Below are 18,945 nucleotides of genomic sequence, written 5' to 3' on the forward strand. Positions count from 1 at the left end.
TATAAGGTGCCATACTTCCCATACCTTTGTTTTAACTAGGATACCTGTCATTTTCTGAAAAAAGTATGTGCAAAATGCTTTTGCAAAATACTACTATCGGCTAAATCTCCTCGAAGCGGGTTTCTTCCCATAAGGTTTCAAGGCTTACACTCAGCATTCAGAAGCAGGACTTTTTCTGTCTATTTGGGGAAAAGGTACTTAGCAAAATTGGGATTTTTTCGAGTCGCAAGATCTTCCAAATTGGGAAGAATTTTCATCGACAAAACCATTATTTGGGAAATTAATTTTCTGATTTTGTCTTATTAAATTTAATAAACTGTTGTGTTTTTCCATGCAATAATCATTGTCAACTGCTAACGTAGGCATGTGTATGATAAAAAAACAGTCTTTGTTTTGCTTGAAGTTCAAATAAAATACATAGCTTGATATGTCATTAAGGATGCCTACCGGGAAACGCATTTTCCGGCTTCGATCATTTCGGTCGGAAATTGGGATATTTTTTTGGAGAATTGGAAAAAAGTATCCATATTTGGGAATGGTGCCAACGGCAACTATTGGACCCTTGAGATAGGCAGAATAAGACCGGAGAATAACATTAACTGCGTTTTTTCATGCGTATTTTCATTGTTTTATTCAAATGGGGTCTACTTTTATTACTTGATACAACATGTACAACAAACAAAAAACTAATCTTCAAATCATATTAAAAAAGGAATAATATTTGAATTTGCCATCCTTATGTGGTCGCAGTGATTTCATAGAGCTGTGTTCGGAGCCAATCAAATCTTTTTGCGGTTGCTATCGGCTAAAGTTGCCAAGAATGGCAAGTTAAATGGATCTTTTCACGGTTTGGTAAATTGACAAAATTGAAAAAAGTTGTTTCAGATTCGCATATTTTCGGTTTAGTTATGATATTTGTGTGGTAACAGTATTACTGAACATTTGCCATGGTCTAATATAGCCATTATATGTATCTTTTGACGATTTAAAAACCTAAAAATTATAAAGCGTTGCAACGTGAAACGATTGAATAGTTCTGTTGTTGTCGTTTAAATTTGTGAAACTACGAAGATTGCATACAAAACGTATAAAATACACATGTTATGTATGCTTGGCAGTATAGCTCAGTTGGCTAATGCGTTTTTACTTCAGGATTCCGGGGGTCACTGGTTCGAGCCCAGCTGCGGGCTACTCTTTTCCTTTTTTAAATTTTATTTTTAATTTTTTACTGAAGCTTTTAAGATTTTATGTTTACATTAATCAATATAAAGCATTTAATGACAAACTTCAAAACATGCCAAAATCTGTGAAAAGGCCCCTTTAATACATCCACTTGCTAAGGCCCTTATCTTGTTACAAAATAAATGACAATAAAGCAAACTAATAAGTCTCTAAGTATTGTTCTTCACCCGATTTTCAGAGCATGGCACAAGCATACGGAGTTCAAGATCTTTGGTGTCCTTCAGCACTCGCATGTCGCTGGTGTCCGCATAACCACACGTCACTTCCGGGGCGGGCGCGATCTTCCGTTGCTTATCACCGATCCGAATTACGATTTCAACTTTCAGGACCTTCGGAAATTACCGGAAGAGATCGCCGTTTACCCAGTATTTAATCATATCTCTCATTTGTAACGGCTTTTTAGCTCAGTTTAAGTTTACAATGAGTGTACATACACAGTTCATGTAATTCCCAGGATGCTCCTGTGATGCGCATTGTTCTTATATTAATCGACTGGTATTTATTTAAATGTTTGTTTTAAGGTTTGTCACTGCGTAATGCACGCGATCCGCGTAGTCAAAATCAGTCTACAGAATTGTCCTCCCCTAAAACTTCACCTCAATCACACCCTTGTAGTTGTGATTCTCGTGTAGTCATCCTACACGGCAAGCATCAGTTTCTTAAGTTTGGACTGAGTTCATGGGTACAAAAAAGCAAATACAAAACAAATGTTATTTTCATTACAATTTTATACTAGCAACATACCAAGTAGACATTATTTTCAAAGCAGTTCGTAGTTTCTAAGCATTTAAACATGCGCAAGAGCTACGATAGGTCAAAATCTTGTTTAGGAAATCAACTGCGCATTGCTAAAGATATTTTATGATAAGCACAATTCATGCTTTATATATATCATGCTAAATTTATGTTTAACTTAACCTACCGCTATGTTATGCTTAACATAGTAATGCCATCAAGAGATACGAATATTTTAGTTTGTTATACCAAACGTATTAATATCTGATAAAGTCTTCTTTTCTTCTACTTCTTTTAATTTAAAATAAGTGTAGGGCTCCTCTTGATCATCGACGCAATGCGGCAATACAATGTTTCCCACATAAAATATAAGTGCAGGCGTTGTTTGAATAGAAAAATGCATTTCAATAAATAAAACTGCTTTGCCAAACTTATATGTGCCTGTATATTTCCAGGGTGACTGCTTCAAAGTAGATTGTCACTATAACACCGTTGGAAAAACACAGCCAGTTTTGGTAACAAACACAGAATAGTATCTTTTTTTCTTGATAAGTTCTTTTGGATGTCTTGATGTTTTCCGGCCAAAATACAACGATTATGTTGATGCGTATAAATTAAACAACCAGCAAGTCGTTTAACAATGGCAAGGTAACATTTCTGTAGAAATTACGATTAACAAAATTAATTTTTTAAAAACCCGGACTTTAAATAACGCGTTTTTTATGACAGGGTGGTCTGACAACTAAAGATGAGATGTGCATGTCGTTTGCCTACTACTACCCGAGAACACCATTGGCAAAATGCATGTCGTTGCCGAACTGTGGTATATAGGGTGTCGATGCGGAATCGAAGATACCTTTTTCTGTTTTTAAAGGACCTGTACCGACGCATTTGGAATAAATAATATAAGCCGCGTTCTGAGAAAACTGGGCTTAATGCATGTGCGGAAAGTGTCGTCCTAGATGAGCCTGTGTTGTCCGCACAGGTTAATCGGGGACGACACTTTCCGCTTTAATGGTATTTTTAGTTTCAAGGAAGTCCCTCCTTACCGAAAATCAAGTTTAAGCGGAAAGTGTCGCACATGCATTAAACCCAGTTTTCGCAGAAAATGGCTCAATAAGTGAAAACAACATGATCATATACATAAAAATAAGATAGACGAAATAAATATACATTAAATGACCTTCAACGACAGTTTAAATATGATATTGATAGATATATGACCGTTCAATACTTAAAAGTGCTTAACATTTAACTTGTCATTAAGTTAACGTTCATAAATAAAAAAAAAACGAAAAAAGAGTTATTTGGAAATATTGTATAAGTATGTGTTGCATTATGAGAAAAAAATTGTCGGATTCCAAGCAAATTCCGAATCATTGTCACTATTTTCCCCCACCAACCATTTAGACCTGGCAGATAATTCAGAATGCGGACTGGACCAACATGACCGTGGTAGACTGGTTCTATCAGCAGCAAAGCGCCGGGCCCAGATGTGCATGGTGCACTGGAGACAGTTTGAAGGTAACCGGTCTATTTAGAATGTAATCCCAATTTCTGTTAAGTGATATAGTAGGGAGGCGGAAAACTACAACGGGCGAGGCATGGTATGGTATTGCGCAAGGGGGGGGGGTTAGAGGGTTAGGGTGAGGGTTTGGGTTAGTGTTATGGGTCGGGTTAGGGTTTGGGTTAGCCTTAACCCAATCCTAACCCTAATCCGACCCCTAACCATAACCCTTACCCTAACCCTTTTTTGGAGTAGGAACCAATTTTAATATGTGTGCTCTTTTTTAGCAACGTTGATTGTTTCGTCCTACATATCTTGCAATATGGCTTAGTAATGTTTAGCGATAAAGCTGAATATTGGCTCATCTTAAGCAAAACCACGCCATCCAATATATTTCATAAGTACACGAATTGTAATTGAAGTAGAAGAATGACTTTCAATAAAGTAAGCCGGTTTATTCGGAGGTGATTTGTCATATAAATAGTATACTATTTTGCACTCACATATAACGTTGATATCACTTCAGTTTCGTATATAAACTAATTACGTGAGTTCATTTGTTCTAGGTTCCTGAAGACTTTAACTACCGGTTTACTGGCAATCTACCACCGCATGATTACGTTGAGCCCAGCAAGTGCCCGTAACGAATCATTGATTCTGATTGGACAATCGCTAATCACGTGTTGGTAACAAACCACCGATTCAGATTTAAGGAGATAAGCTGCAGTTTTAAATAAATGTTGGTTACACATGGAATTCGATTAAAAAATGCATGAACCATATGTGGATAGAAAAATTAAAAAAATACAAATCATAAGTCATCACTGATGTTAAGTGTTTATTCGCGATTGAACAACAAGCCAATATCAGCATGGTAACAATTCACAAATAAGTTACTAAAAGTAAAAATTGAGTAAAACAATGAGAAAACTGTTGAACCCAACCTCTATTTTTCTCAATATATAATGCTGAATTACTTTGACATCCACTTTTTAATGTTATTTCATTTAATTTTAAACAAAAATAAAAGCACCATTATTCATCTTTTGAAAATTAATAAAGTTCATATAAGTCATTTTTATATTAATATGACTTTCCATACCTAGATTTTGCCAACATTTACCCAAATGTTTAATGAGTTTTAACTTAATATAAAAAATAGGTCACTAGGGTCGCTTTTTCACAAAATACAATTAACAATACAACACCAGTGGAAACCACGTACATGGTACAGGTTAAAACACATATTAGTGCATGCATTTTGTATGCAAGTGCAAACGTATATTAAAATAAAAATTAAAACACATGCAATGTGTAGCGAGATCAATAAAAGCATGTTAATACCGCATCCAAATAAAAACAAGATGTACACAAAACATTAAAAGGGGCATATCGTCGGCATTAATTGTAATTTTTGGCAGGACTTGACCAATTTATTTATTATGTCAATGCAGCAGAATATTTTAATTTATTTGAACACACATATGATGTGTAGCGAAATCAGTTAAAGTAGGTTAAAAGCAAGTAAAACCAAGATGCATAAAATACAAACAAAGGGTCATTTAAACGGTATCAATTATAATTTTGAAATGACAAACTTTGTGCAGCAAGATCAAGACAAATACGTTTATTCGGCACCACAAACAAAATAGACTTAAATAGAAAAGAAAAGGGCATTTATATAGTATTATTTTGTATTTCTTGACATGACTTGACAAATGTATTGCTGTTTGCAAATGCAAGTGTAGATTTTAATATAATGAACATACAAATAATTAATCATGTGCATTCAAGATCATCACAAGTATATTTATGACGCAGTATAAATTGTGATTCTTGATATGCCTGTACCAGTTTACGGGATCCCATGTGTATGCAAAAATGTATATATTAGCAGTAATATATTATTGAAAATGCTAGGGCTATATATATGAAAATCAATTTTATCTTCACACTTCGTGTACGATAAAAACATTTTCAACAAAAGAATTGCGTTTTTTAGGAAAACGTTTACATACTTCAACAAAGTTTGCATTAGAATAGAGATACTACAGAAGGCAAATATGACGTTTATGTTTAACAATCATTAACTACCACATCATTCACTATTCACATGAACTTTGTTATCTCAAATGAGTTTTTGAAATTATAATAATCTATTAGTTGTTGAAACGCCACTATAATGTAATAATACTTAAATCAGTATTTTACTTTTAAATCTACCATAACTCACATATTTTTCAGTACGGAATACATTTTAAGGACATACGCGGTAGTTTAAATTATTTTGTATTACATATAAGATACTTTTTGCTAGATACATTTTTGCTGAATTCAAAATCCAGGCTGACCGTTGCTTTTGTTTATTGAGCTTTGAGTAAAACGACTGTTTCAACGTGTGAGTTCACCTCGCAAATATGCCCTAAAGAACAAAAGTTGTCACACAAGTAAAAAAACTGTTGAAAATAATGTTATTCTTTGTGTACATTTATAATAATTATTAAAATTTTACTTCATATCATACAACCTCAAATCAATATCAACAACTGATTTTTTTTAAGTATTTTTTTTTAAACTTTAACCTTTAATACCTTCCCGCGTATAGAGTTTATCCCAACTTACCAAAATAGCTCATGGGTTATAAACAAAGAATTAAGAACACAGAGAAAAAATACAACTCGCAATCAATTAATAAATGCTAATTTCTAACACATCTCGACTGAAAATGCACTACACAATTAAATATCCGATCCTGTTTTGCTCAATATAAGTGGGATCATGTTTCTGTCAAATGTTCGACGAATATATCTTATTGAGAACCCATTACACACTAGTCTTTAAAAGGCTGATGTTTTCCCAGAACTCGCTGGGTATGCGGATACAGATGGCACTTCGATACCAGATAACAACAAAAGCCACGCGCGAGAGGTAAGTTCATCAGTTTTTTTAAAAAGTTATATCATAACGATTACTTTTTTAGACAAGGCGAATGGTCGAGTTTATAAATGGTGTATCCTTTTCTATTGGAAAAAAAGATCACGAAATAATAGTAGATTTTCCCCCAAAAATAGAAAATTCGGTCGGAAAACAGCATTAACTGGATGAACAGTAAACATTTCAACAAAATAAAACTACTTAGACTTATTGCAAGACATTGTTTGATATTCCAACATGAAGAGTAATCACTGTGCTTCAAATACTGAAATTTTGATAGTATTAAATGAAATATAAACGAAGATAGAACATGTTTTAATAGGTGGTATACATGAAGTTGCGGATACTTTGATTCCCGATATAGGGCACTTCGGATAACAGAGACTTTCAACAAATTGGGCACTCTGATAACCGAGTATTATCTTCTACCTGAAATGCATTTATATTATGGTTATTCTTACCAAACATTTTGAAGTACGAATCAATTTGCATTGTAAAGCGGGACACATTGGGAATCTATGCATCGCGTAATTGCATACACATGTAAAATATAACCAATGGCGTTGTTCGTTTTCAAAAATCGTATTACTATTAATTTAGATAATTTTTATTTTAAATGTAAATGTTAAATAAGATTCAAATGCTTATTTTCTGAAGAAATATATTTCAAGTAAAATCTTGTTGATAGTCTTTTACATTTTCATTCAGACAACTAATCCTTTAAAATTTACTTCAGCAGAAACTTCCCTGTATCTTGCAAATGGACTTTCAACGGAATCAGCGCTTCGTTTTATTTACTGGCATTGAGCCAACAAGTTCCAATAGAATTTCGAACCTGCATCGCCGCTGAAAGTTAGCTCTGAAGTGCAGTTTTAGCAGAGTGATGTTTCATGACACGCTATCTTGTATATAAGTAAATGGCCTTAGTACCTTCGTAAGGACATAAATATAAATGCTTTAGCTCAGCCGTTTCGCTACAAAGAATGTAATTAAAAATTACATAGTACACGAGGTTAAACAATTTTAAATAATCATTTTCGATATGTATGATGAGTTACATTTTAAATGTAATTTAAAATTTTTAAGCTTGTGTACTATGCAAAGATCCAGCTCTTGGGTGACTCGAAAACTGGAAAATGTATGGTCATATAGACTGTACTCGTCAGACAAATCGAATTCGTTTCACGTGTGTCTTTCACATTTATACAAAATCATTTTCATATTCCAAAAGGATAAGGACATGTTTCTGTAATTCGTTTTTAATTCACGTCAGTACATACATTTTTATTTATTGCTTGGTTACTATAACAGTATTCCACAGCGAATTCTGCATTTCTGATTCACTAAATAGAGTGTGATATATCTGGTAAAAAGTGTCGAGTAATCTGGAATCGAAGTGCCATTGTCTTTGAGATGATCGGTAAAAGAAGTGTCCATGAAAATTTGGCATCCGGCTCTTAAAACATTTGAATTTCATCAAATACGTTAGTTAACTAAAATTTAACATGTTGTAACATTAATGGACATATTGATCTTTTATTTCGATTTCTTTTCAAGTATTTTTTTATTTTGTTGGAATACGTACTTATCATCGAATTCATGATGATTATCGATGGAATTTATTTCATCTTTTTTATTATAATCCACAGTTTTTATTCCACGAATGTTTTGCTCCGCAATACAAAGTACTGTACCATTAATCGACCAAACCATGTTAAGTGTCTAAAAACCAAATGAACGGAACATAAATGCAAAAAAGCTGAAGAACTCGCCTCTCGCACGTGGCTTTTGTTGTTATCTGGTATCGAAGTGCCATCTTTTATCAAAGTATCCGCATACACGGCGTGCGATTTCGGTCCTTATCAAGTTCCGGTATGCTACACGTAATTGCATGACGTGTATAAAGTATTTCAACGTGTAACAAAAAATGAAACTGAACAAAATGGCGTCCACTTTCAGTCTAAGCTAACGGTGATCAATAAAATGAAAGAAAAACTCAGCGCAAGAATCAAACGTAATTAAAATGTCACGAAGCACACAATTTGGAAAACACAAATATCGATAGAAACTGAAACTCATGTGTACATTAAATTGATTCCTCTTGTTGTGCTTTAAGAGGATTCGTCAAACAGCAAACTTATAGTAAAAGACACACTAACTTCGATGTAAACTAAAATCCGGTGCTTATAATAATACAATTACAAAACTAATAACGAGCTCTGTTATTCAATCTGTTTATCTATATTGATTTTAAATCACACGTTTTAAAACGAGTGTATCGAATGCTAAACACTGTCACCAAAGACACGATTTACGAAATCGATTGTCGAAGCGAGTACAATAATTGTATTCCTATCGCAGCCCCCAATTATGCATGACAAATACAATATCTAAAATAAGTTTTGGGGTTGTTTGATGCTTAAAAGTATTTAACTGTAAAATAAAATCCCTTCACGACCGAATTGTTGTCCTAAAATCCAGAGAGTCTAGCTACTGGTTTCACAGAAATTAAGCCACACGTCGTGAATTGCGTAATCAAATGAATGAACATTTAATTACGAGAATCGGGTTATGCATACATTTTAGTGAATGGCCAAAATAGTACGATATGTAATATAAACGTTAACACATGCAGAGCTGGTCCGGACTTCTAAAATCTGCCCAGCCTCAAAATGGCCCTCGGGCCGATAATATATGTCTGGCCCAGCATTGTCGTGTGTTATTGTCGAATTATTAAATATGAATCCCGTTTTAATTCGAATATCCGAAAAAGCATACACTGATTGCGTAACCGGTGTTACAGTAAAAAATAAATGCGTACAACTTAACTGCCGCGAACATCCTTAAGAATAGTTAATAAACATATTGGCTTAGCACTTTATAATCAATAAAAAAGGACACGTCGATGATGGTTTCAGTTTTGCAAGAATTGTTAAATATTTGTATCTTGTAATGTTGATTTCTAAATTAAGTTTGTTTCGACAAGTTCTTGTGTGTGACAGTTTCAGACCTAACTATGATTCTAATAAATTATGTAAATTAACCAGTTCATATGTTTGTTTTGAGATAAACGCACAAACACATTCGTGTATAAAGATAGAAATGTATGAAAGAAACTTCGGCCTGAAATATAAATATTTATGGATAGACATTGATTTCCGACAAGTGATTTTTTGAGGAAAATCGAATGGACGTCTAGGAGTTTCATTCAACTTTCGAACACATGTTCTAGTTCCTAGTCATAAAGCATAGAAGCGTGTCTACTTGAACATGGATAAGTAATGCTAGGGTTGTGTTTTACGTTTAAATGGCGTCCTTTCTCCAAGCATAAATGTATATTATAAAAGCAATAATAACAATATATCGTACATGTTTATGACGTTATGCGGCGGCGTCACACGACGTCGCGCCAACGGCGGCGTCACACGCCATCGCGCCGAATTCTCAACATTCTCCTGGCCGCGAAATTTTTTACAACATTATGAGTATTTAAATACATTAATCAAACCTACTTGTACTTTTGAAATTTCAAATGTCCATGACACTGGAGAGAGTTTAACACTTTATTGCACACAATTAAAAGTCAGTTGGCGTCCGTCACATTCTACTTCTAGCGGGTATAGATTTACGATATGTCTGATGGAGATTCCAACTGATGTACGGAGGCACTTGGCCCTCCTCATTCCATCTTTTCTGGTGAGAAGCTCGTCTACCACAGCAGGGTCCACTGAAGTCTCGGTTTGAAGTCGTCATGCACGATAACAACGTAGCCCAAGCGTATCGGCTGATGGTTATTGTTATCAGTTGTCTGGCTCGTTAAGTATATACGCTGGAATGAATAGTTCAAGGCGATATTTAGGTCACTCGCTATTGACGACCATTTGTCAACAATGTCCACCGTTAGTGATGTGTTCCAGTCATAGCCGTTCTTCCATGGATTTTGTACAAGTATTTTTGCACAGACAGCCACTGGACTGAGCATCCCCATCGGGTCGTACATTCTTGACGTCTGTTGAAGAATGGTTGGTTTTGCAGCCGTGCTTGATGCTTATGTCTCACGGGAAACTAACTTCACCAAGTCGTCAAATGCATGTGTGCTGCTGTGCCCATCCTCCGATGCCAATTAAAAAATGTTTTTTTAATAAGACTTACCTTACTATTCTATTTATAATTTCGACTTAATATTATTCACAATAGTATTCTGTGTGGAAAACAAATAATGTGTCCCCACTCTATCTTATATACAGTTATGCAATCAAATCAGAAAAAAATGGTTAAGTATTACGTAATTAGAAAATAAATCAAGATATATATATATAGTTTCAGTAAGAACAAATATGCAATATGGTAAACAGAGGTATAGCTCTATTCCTTGTAATGGACATATCCTTTAAAACAGCACAAAAGGATGTAAAAATATAACTGGAATATCTGGAATAAAAATTGAGGTGCAGTATGAAACTTTGGAAAAAAAACACTAAGAATGTTGATTGGCCTTACCGCTCTTCTGACTCCAAAACAAAAACAAGCACGGTGTTTCTTGGCTTCACTTTTCCTTTCGCTCTGCAAAATATAACAAATATTAATATGAAAACTACAGAAGATTGCATTAAGAAGTGTCGAATATACCAAAATGGGAGTATAAAGGGACATAGGTTACTGTTAATATAATCGATACATATAAAAAGTGTTAATAAAAATAATACAATGCTTAAAATCTCCTATCTGAAATAAATAATTAATATACACATTATCACACAAAGAGAAATTGATTTTTAAATGTCTTGTACCTTATAAAATATCTAAATGAAACTAGCTTACATATAATACAGCAAACACGATAAGAACAGCATAAGCCGAACTGCTGGTAACATGCCCACTTATATCATAAACCCTGTGTTTGAAAGAGCATTATTGCATCACCTAAGTTATGCTATTTATTTGGGCACAGCAAACGTTGTGGCAACCTTTCATTTGGAGAAGTACTGGTATAGCACAATGACGGTTTTTGCTTTTATAATTTGACGTGCGAAAACAAATATTTAAGTGATAGGATCGTTTTTAATACATTAAGTATATTAATAAAGGACAGTCACAGTGGTCAACACCAAATTGTACAGTCGTGTTAAACTGTGTAAGATGTTTTTCATTTCAGTAAATACCTGCGTTATTTACGTAAATTTAGATTTCGGTTATAACTGTTGATTTGACATAATACAGGGCTACATGTCTAGCTTGGTTTCGCCGTTACTTGTAGATTGTCATCTTTTCCATTTTGATTCAAAAGAAATGTCAAAGACTAATACAAAAACGTATAGTTTGAGACCAAACTTTAATTGCTTATTCGTACATGTACATTGTCAATCTCATTACAACTAAACGTGAAGGATGGATCCTTTATTATTGAGCGAAATGTATACAAGAAGCGTTGGACTGGAGATCATATTAATTAGATTGCGCAAAGTCCTCCGGCACAGCTATTCGTAGAAGACACTCTCAGCTTTATCGTATTGTCTGTTTAAGAGACGTTCTTGTAAATAAAAACAAATTGTTGGAACCTTCATAAGCCAGCGCTGGACAACACTACTTTTAATTAACATTTCTTAACTAATTTCCTTTAAGAACAGTTTTCCTAACCCAAACCTCATACTTAAAGACATATTTTCTTACTTTATGTATGCACGAGATGCTAAATAGCATGGTCTACCAATATTGACTAGTGAAACTCCAGCTGCTGGAGCAGTATTACATTCCCATTATAAACAATATGTTGGTCCTTTATTTAAGGCAAGTGACTAATTACCTTAACAGTACGAAACAGCACAATACAAAACAACATCAACACATAGAGGAATAAAGCTTGGGCAACAGCCTTGGAACGGTTAATGCAAAGCATTGGGAGTTTAAACCGGTTTTAGAGCGCTAAACCTCACACTTGTCCCAGAAATATTCATGATATATATATAAGTGTAAATAAAATTAAACCTCATAGCATTGCAACACAAATTAAACAATAATAAAAGGGTTTTAAAATACATTGAATTCAATAACCATTTAATATCTCAATGGTAAGAAGGAGACCAGAGCAACAGAGTTACAATATTTTTAGGAACGATGAAATGAAATTACGAACACGTGTCAACTATATCCCTTATTTTAAGAAAAAGATTTAAGAATATCGCATCATACAGTTAATATTTCAGATCATCATCGTGCAAAAACAAGAAGAAGCAGATGGGTGTAAGAGATCCAAATAACATAGTTTGTTTTTTTATATGACTGCTTAAACAATAAATCAAACAAGAAACGCCCTTCTGAGAGAAAATATTAATAAAGTTTAACGATATAAACCCAAGATCGGCACCCTGTGCAAAAGTCAAATGGGTCGGTAATTTCCCAACTATATTTTTACATCAGCAACCGTGAAATCCGCATACCCGCCGGAAACATTCCTTATTACATACACGTTATCATCTGGCGGCGGAACTCGGAAAAAAAGATGAAAACACTGTTAAAGAGAAAGCATTAAAATTGTGTACTGGGCGCGGTTTTATCATGACATACATTTAAATCATTGAAACTTTGACTTTTTAAAAATATCTCTTATATAAAATGTTCGAAATGTTGCAGGTAAACATTTTTGCAATTGATTGACAGCAATATGCAATTTGTACCTCTATGCTCTGCTTCCTAACACTGTCACTGTTGTTTGCTTATGTAAGAGAAATGCTTATCCATGAAGATCAATTCTAACCTGAGAAACAGTATTTATTTGACTACGTTTTTTTTTACTTATTTGCTTACATTGTTTGTTCGAGATGTCAATTAAATTTCTTCTTTGAACTCCCCGACGTCATAAATAGTTGAGCCTCAGGACTTAATTTCATAAGCACACACTTGCATTCTCAGGACTCTGTGCGAAACAGTTGCATCACCTTCTCAATATTCAATACCACCAATAACAGTTGTTTCTCATTCATCCAAACGTATTGTGTTTGGTATAATGAATGAAGCTCGGACTCACGAATAGCCGACTGAAAGCGATGAACCACGGTATTTCGAAACCATGCGCCTTGTTCGAATGTAACAGTTTCCGAAACGAAACTTGTGTATTTGTTGTTACCATGAGCTGAAAGGCGTAACCTTCATCTATCTACTGTTTTCTAAAAATAACACTATTAAACCACCCTTGATAAGTAAATTAAACCATATCATTATGCATCATGAAATAAATACTTGCTTGCCTTCAATGCCCTGATAATTCGTTACCAGAAATACCGTAATGCCGGTTTACTCAATATAACACTAATTAAAAAATATCAAGTTTATTTCAATAAAAATATATACCATACTGAAATTAAAACATACATAGCTTTTAATTAAGAGGTATAACATGTAATAACAGACACCTTAAACTTAGTTACTTTGCCCGAATCTTTGACACAATTCCAGCCACAATTGCCCCTGGGATGTATAGCAGCGGGCCGGTAGTTCCGAAAGATCCCCTACAAATGTACATGTACAGGATTCGCCCCGCTGCGTTTGGTTCCACCAATACCTGATGAATTTCAAAACATTCAAATATCAAATTTCAAAATGATTTGTGTTAAATTGATTATAAAATGCCAATGAGCTAGCATTGGTACCTTATAATGCTTAAATTAGACTGGGGAGTGGTGTTTTACCATGTTGGGAATGTGGCTGTGTTCTTTGGATTGGGAACACATGCGTCGTTTTGAAAAAAAGGGACTTTGGTGTTGTTGTTGTTTTCTTTATATATTGTTTTAAATTATAATAACAGTGTGTTTTATATTATACAACTAAAGTTCAACCTTTAGACGGGAGGGGAATTAAATTTGAGAACTATTCTAAAACAAATACATGTAAATAAGCGGGATCCGTCAATTGAGAATGTGTTAGTGTCATTTGTGAAACATATCTAGTTTCTGACATTAGAAATGGAGCCGAATTCCGACAAAAAACATCCAAAAGTCATTACTCATAGGTAAAGATTTGGACGTCCGAACAATTTGAGTCACAAAAACAAATTTCTTCACACAAAAAGTATGTATGAAAACTTATAGTGTTGGTAAACAAGTAATATTGATTACAGTAGTTACTTTCTGAAAAATATGACACAATTTAGTATCAAATTTTGACTTTATCTAACACTTGGAGTCTTCTAACGAAAAACTTATTCAAATCAATATAGCTCCCTTATTTTATAACGGATTTTGTTGAAATTTGGATTCAGACTACTTAAAGACATATCGTATACTTCATGTAAATTTTATTGAAATTGATCAACACTAAAATATCAAACATAACAAATTAAAATAATCACTGAAGAAGAAAAAATATCAAAATTTTACATCATGAAACAATAATGTGAAAAGTAACACGCATTAACGTACACGTCTTAATGACCGACCGGCTTGCAGCATTGCGCTCATGAATATTCATACGAGCCATATTGTTTTGATGTGGTGTAAAAGCCCACCAACAATGGTGAAATTGAAATTAAATTGGAAGAATAATATAGCGTTGTACTATACATGGTGACTTTTTGAATGCACTATATTTCGACTTGAATACCTCAGTTAAACAAAATATTTTGATTTAAAATTGTACATGTGATCTTTTGGCTACAGTATGTTTAAGCAAACACTAGTACATGTGATCTTTTGATTACAGTATGTGCAAGCAAACAATAAAATCATTCTTCCGTGACGATCAGATGCTTCAGCAAGTTGGGAAGGTAGCCTGCAACATGCCGGTTGCACTGTTGCGCTTCTAAAAAATTATACGGCACATATCGATTTTAAATAAATTTATGTTTCCTGGTGTATCAACCAACCGTAAATGAAGAACTTGAAATAATATTAGAATCATACCGCGTTTCAACATGTTCACGTCCAAAACAATGAACCCACGGCTACCCCAAGTACAAAAGCGCCCTTTTGTTACGGACGAATGATTTAATAATAATATTGCACATAAAATTGTCAAATATTCACATGTGCAATTTTAAATCAAAATCTAAACTCTTTATTGAGATATTAAAGTTCGAAAGGGTTGCTTAAGAAAATTCCCCAAGTGTACTTGTATTATCAATATTCAATCCTCCTACATATGGGAATGTTAAACGAATCAAACTAAACATTATAACACAGCACAAATGAGCCCTGGGGCTTTGGACGTACTGTTAATGAAGCATCATTATTCTAAATGGCGTTTTAAAAGTATACTGGTAAATGATGATGAGTGTTTGAACAAATGCATAATAAATTATATTTAATAGTGACATCATATGTCAAATAGAGCATCTTTCTCTATTTTTTGAGAGGAAAAAATCACTTTGGCCGGAAAATATTCTGTATATCGAGTTTTTCAAACTTACAAAAATAGCTTTTAAACAAAAATAAATAAAATCCCAAAGCGTTATTTTCTCTGGAAAATCAACCTTGCCTTTTGCATGATATAAATGCATCATGACTATGAAATAATTGGCTTATTTTAAAGGGCTCATAGATCACGAACGTTTCGATTACTGCTTGGAAAAATTGTGTTTTTGTTTGCACATCTGTACTTCATGGTAATCATATTAGTTCACTGCCATTCAATAGCTTTACATATGTACAAGTAGTTCCTCCACGACTTTATAACAGTTTATTTGTAGCGATTGGAAAAAGACAATTATGACATTTGAAGATCTAAATACATCTATTAAGAAGAAGTGTGTGTAGGTATCTATAAGAACAAAGGTCGGGGAACAGTCAATACCTACTCTAAAACTAATTTAAACATGAAAATAACTTCTAAAAAAAGTCTGTATCTCTGATTTAATGGACATGATCAAATTTATTACATTTCGGGTTTTTATTACAAAACGGGTCGTTACTGTCGACCCGAAATGTAATAATACATCGCAACCCACTTTGTAATAAATTATTACATTCATGATTTGTTGATGGAGTCTATAAGAACAAAGGTCGGGGGAACAGTCAATACCTACTCTAAAATTAATTTAAACATGAAAATAACTTTTTAAAGAGTCTGTATCTCTGAATGAGTGGACATGATACAATTTATTACATTTCGGGATTTTATTACAAAACGGGTTGTTACTGTCGACCCGAAATGTAATAATGCATCGCAACCCACTTTGTAATAAATTATAACATTCATGATTTGTTGATGGAGTCTATAAAAACAAAGGTCGGGGAACAGTCAATACCTTCTCTAAAACTAATTTAAACATGAAAATAAAGTCTATAAAAATTCTGTATCTCTGATTTAATGGACATGATAAAATTTATTACATTTCGGGTTTTTATTACAAAACGGGTCGTTACTGTCGACCCGAAATGTAATAATGCATCGCAACCCACTTTGTAAAAAATTATTACATTCATGATTTGTTGATGGAGTCTATACGAACAAAGGTCGGGGGAACAGTCAATACCTACTCTAAAATTAATTTAAACATGAAAATAACTTCTAAAAAAGGCTGTATCTCAGATTTAATGGACATGATACAATTTATTACATTTCGGGTTTTTATTACAAAACGGGTTGTTACTGTCGTTCCGAAATGTAATAATGCATCGCAACCCACTTTGTAATAAATTATTACATTCATGATTTGTTGATGGAGTCTATAAGAACAAAGGTCGGGGGAACAGTCAATACCTACTCTTAAATTAATTTAAACATGAAATTAACTTCTAAAAAACGTCTGTATCTCTGATTTAATGGACAAGATACAATTTATTACATTTCGGGTTTTTATTACAAAACGGGTTGTTACTGTCGTTCCGAAATGTATTAATGCACCGCAACCCACTTTGTAATAAATTACTACATTCATGATTTGTTGATGGAGTCTATAAGAACAAAGGTCGGGGGAACAGTCAATACCTACTCTAAAACTAACTTAAATATGAAAATAACTTCTAAAAAGTCTGTATCTCTGAATTAATGGACATGATAAAATTTATTACCTTTCGGGTTTTTATTACAAAACGGGTTGTTACTGTCGACCCGAAATGTAATAATGCATCACAACCCACTTTGTAATAAATTATTACATTCATGACTTTTTTATGAAGTCTATAAGAACAAAGGTCGGGGACCAGTCAATACCTTCTCTAAAACTAATTTAAACATGAAAATATCTTCTAAAAAAGTCTGTATCTCTGATTTAATGGACATGATAACATTTATTACATTTCGGGTTTTTATTACAAAACGGCTTGTTACTGTCGACCCGAAATGTAATAATGCATCGCAACCCACTTTGTAATAATTATTACAATTCGGGTTTTTTTATTACAAAACGGGTTGTAACAGAGGTCCCGGAAGTCGTGAAAGACGAACCGCCGCAATTGCTCGCAACCGAAATGCCGCAGACGATTGACGCTAGAGAATACAACATTGTTCCGGATGTGATCATTCGGAAATGATGGACCAATTCGCGCTGCACGTTTGCGCACAAGCAATGGTCTGTTCACAAGTAGCCCTCTTTACAAAACTATATCCACTCAAAGTGAGCGCACTGACAAGTAATACTCAGTGATAATATTGTGATACGATCGGCATTGGATATTGTGGTGTGATATCTAATCAACATTGACTTTTCTTATAAACTAGTGTTTATGTTATGTTAATATTACTAAATATGTGTTTTCTATTTTTCGCCGCCGGGAGAATGTTGTGATTTTGGCGCATCGTCGTACGATGTCACCGACGGCGCGATCGTTCACGTTTTTAAGATGGCATCATTATTGTAATTGTTATTTATAATTGTCAGTTGAATATTTATAACGGTAGTAAAAGGTCGAACCTGAAATTACTTATGTGTCTTTCTCACAACCGATGTACATTTGCATAAACAATACGATCGCCGACAGGCATTATGACTATGAAATAATTGGCTTATTTTAAAGGGCTCATAGCTCACGAACATTTCGATTACTGCTTGGAAAAATTGTGTTTTTGTTTGCACATCTGTAATTCATGGTAATCATAGTAGTTCACTGTCATTCAATAGCTTTACATATGTACACGTAGTTCCCTCCACGACTTTATAACAGTTTAATTGTAGCGATTTGCAAAAGACAATTATGACATTTGAAGATCTAAATACATTTATTTAGAAGGAGTGTGTGTATGTATCTCAGGAACAGAACGCACTTTTTTAATATTTCATGCATCAAGTAGATTCATGTCAAATGCAAATCTAAGTTAGAATCGTTAGTAGGTTCGGCTGCAGCAACATTTAAAAAGTTAAGTTCGCTTTTTCAGCCTCGTCCATTTTCTATCACACTTTGACCCTACACTTGTACCAAGAAGTCTATACGATGGATTTAGATATCGACATAAGTCAATGGAAGTGTCAATGTCAAAAGTTGACATCGGCAAGAGATCTTGTCCGCACATTATAGCTAACGCAGTGCAGATTATGCATGGTCGACAAGACATTTTAGGCTGCGTAAAATCAGCCATAGTCAGTTGCATTTTATCGC

The 18,945-nt window shown here is 33.9% G+C and overlaps 1 long non-coding RNA gene across 1 annotated transcript in view; it reads left to right on the forward strand.

Moving 5' to 3' along the window:
- LOC127854937 (uncharacterized) overlaps positions 1 to 2,772 on the forward strand; it is a 3,127-nt gene extending 355 nt beyond the window's left edge. The window contains exons 2-4 of the long non-coding RNA XR_008037230.1: positions 1,421 to 1,607; positions 2,433 to 2,492; positions 2,707 to 2,772. This is a non-coding gene — a long non-coding RNA (uncharacterized LOC127854937). The remainder of the gene's footprint in view (positions 1 to 1,420; positions 1,608 to 2,432; positions 2,493 to 2,706) is intronic.
- The last annotated feature ends 16,173 nt before the right edge of the window (positions 2,773 to 18,945 follow it).

This window comes from Dreissena polymorpha, chromosome 13 (genome assembly GCF_020536995.1).
Source record: "Dreissena polymorpha isolate Duluth1 chromosome 13, UMN_Dpol_1.0, whole genome shotgun sequence".
Taxonomy (NCBI): Eukaryota; Metazoa; Mollusca; class Bivalvia; order Myida; family Dreissenidae; genus Dreissena; species Dreissena polymorpha.